Source organism: Heterodontus francisci, chromosome 34 (genome assembly GCF_036365525.1).
Source record: "Heterodontus francisci isolate sHetFra1 chromosome 34, sHetFra1.hap1, whole genome shotgun sequence".
Taxonomy (NCBI): domain Eukaryota; kingdom Metazoa; phylum Chordata; class Chondrichthyes; order Heterodontiformes; family Heterodontidae; genus Heterodontus; species Heterodontus francisci.
The window spans coordinates 34,266,384-34,268,784 of NC_090404.1; the positions used below are offsets into that span (position 1 = coordinate 34,266,384).

A 2,401-nucleotide genomic window follows, 5' to 3' on the forward strand; every position below is an offset into this window, starting at 1 on the left:
AAGTGATGGAATTAAAGGACCAGTGACAGCGCGGATACATAATTTTCTGAGGTACATAAAACAGAGAATAGCGAGAAGAGAAGAGGACTGACTTCCAGGGTGATGGGGAAAAGCTGGATTGTGGGATTAAACTGACTGATCTTTCAATGAGCTGGTGCTGGCTCGGTGGATCGAGAGGATTCCTTCTGTGTTGTAAACTACACTGATTCCATCATGGGAATTTTAACATACACTGGGAGATGCAACTCAACACAAGGCTCAAAGGCAATGATTCCCCAGAATATGTCTCATTTAAGCAATTGTCTAATGCATTGTACCAATGATTTAATTAGAATAGCCAGCAGCAGCTGAGCTGTGATGGCCGAGTGGTTAAGGCGTTGGACTCGAAATCCAATGGGGAATTACCCTGCGCAGGTTCAAACCCTGCTCACAGCGGCTTTGTGTCATTTTTCTTGAGTTGACTGCTCACTTTGCTGGTTGGAAATGTTCAAATGTCTCAGTATCAATCAGAGATCGTGGATTTGTCATCAACTGAACAAAAGGCAAAAAATGTGAGAAATAAACAAACAAATCAGCCTATTGAAGGTGAAGAAATGGGAAAAGCAGCTAATATTGAAAGGCGTGGGTGAGCTTCACTGGTGTTCGAGTGGTGTGGGCTCAATGCATTCACTCTCGCGTTCTGGGTTCCATTCCTGGTCAGAAAGTAATCAGTCTTTTTTACTGTTATGACAACTCTCACAAACGTGACTGACATTAAAAAGAAACAGCAAATGGTTCGCAACTCGGCGGTCATAGAGTTATACAGCAGAAAAACAGGCCCTTCGGCCAATCGTGTCTGTGCCGGTCACAAAGAACCTAATTATTCTAATCCCATTTTTCAGCACTTGGCCTGCAGCCTTGTATTCTCTGCCGTTTCAAGTGCTCATCGAAATACTTGGTAAATGTTGTGAGGGTTCCTGCCTCCACCAACCCTTCAGGCAGTGTGGTCCAAATTCCAAACACCCTCTGAGTGAACTTCTTCCCTCAAATCCACTCTAAACTTCCTGCCCCCTACCTTAAATCTATGCCCCCTGGTTATTGACACCTCCGCTAAGGAAAAGGTTTCTTCCGGTCGAACCTATCAATGCCCCTCTAATTTTCTATACCTCAATCGTGTCCCCCCTCAGCCTTCTCTACTCTAAGGAAAATAACCGGAGCCATTTCAGTCTCTCTTCATAACTGAAATGCTCCAGGTCAGGCAACATCATTGTGAATCGCCTCTGCACCCTCTCCAGGGCAATCACATCCCTCCTATAAGGTGCTGCCCAGAGTACTGTGCACAGTACTCCAGCTGTGGCCTAACTAGCATTTTATACAGCTCCATCATAACCTCCCTGCTCTTAAATTCTGTGCCTCGGCTAATAAAGGCAATTATCCCATATGCCTGCCTAACCACCTCATCTGCCAGTGCTGCTGCTTTCAGTGGTCTATAGACAATTACACCAAGGTCCCCCAGACCTTCTGTACTTCCTAGGGTCCTAGCATCCATTGTATATTCCCTTGCCTTGTTAGTCCTCCAAAATGCATCACCTCACACTTATCAGGATTAAATTCCATTTGCCACTGCTCCACCCATCTTACCAGCCCCTCTATATCGTCCTGTAATCTAAGGCTTTCCTCCTCACTATTTACGACACCACCAATTTTCGTGTCATCTGCGAATTTACTGATCATACCTCCTATATTCACGTCTAAATCATTAATGTACACTACAAACAGCAAGGGTCCCAGCAGTGATCCCTGCGCTACACCACTTGTCACAGGCTTCCACTCACACAAACAACCCATGACGACCACCCTCTGCCTCCTGCCACTAAGTCAATTTTTGATCCACTTTGCCAAAGTTCCCTGGATCCCATGGGCCCTTACCTTCTTAACCAATCTCCCATGCGGGACTTTATCAAAAGACTTACTAAAGTCTATTTGACTACATCAACTGGTTTACCCTCATCTACACATCTAGCCACCACCTCAAAGAATTCAATCAAGTTAGTTAGACACGATCCCTCCCTGACAAAGACATGTTAACTGTCCCTAATGAATCCCTGCCTCTCCAAGTGGAGATTAATCCTGTCCCTCAGAATTTCTTCCAATAGTTGCCCAACCACTGATGTTAGACTGTCATTACCTGGTTTATCCCTGGAACCCGTCTTGAAGAAAGTTACCATATTCGCTGTCCTCCAATCCTCTGGTACGTCTCCTGTGGCCAGATAGGATCTGAAAATTTGTGTCAAAGCCCCTCTGATCACCTCCCTTGCCTCACATCATAGCCTGGGATACATCGCACCTGGGCCTGGGGATTTATCAAATTTTAAGCACGCTAAAACAGGTAATGATTCCTCCCTTTCAATGTTAATGTGTT

The 2,401-nt window shown here is 45.2% G+C and overlaps 1 non-coding gene across 1 annotated transcript; it reads left to right on the forward strand.

Moving 5' to 3' along the window:
- The first annotated feature begins 351 nt into the window (after positions 1 to 351).
- Positions 352 to 435, forward strand: trnas-cga (transfer RNA serine (anticodon CGA)). The gene has a single exon. It is a non-coding gene; the product is annotated as a tRNA-Ser (tRNA).
- The last annotated feature ends 1,966 nt before the right edge of the window (positions 436 to 2,401 follow it).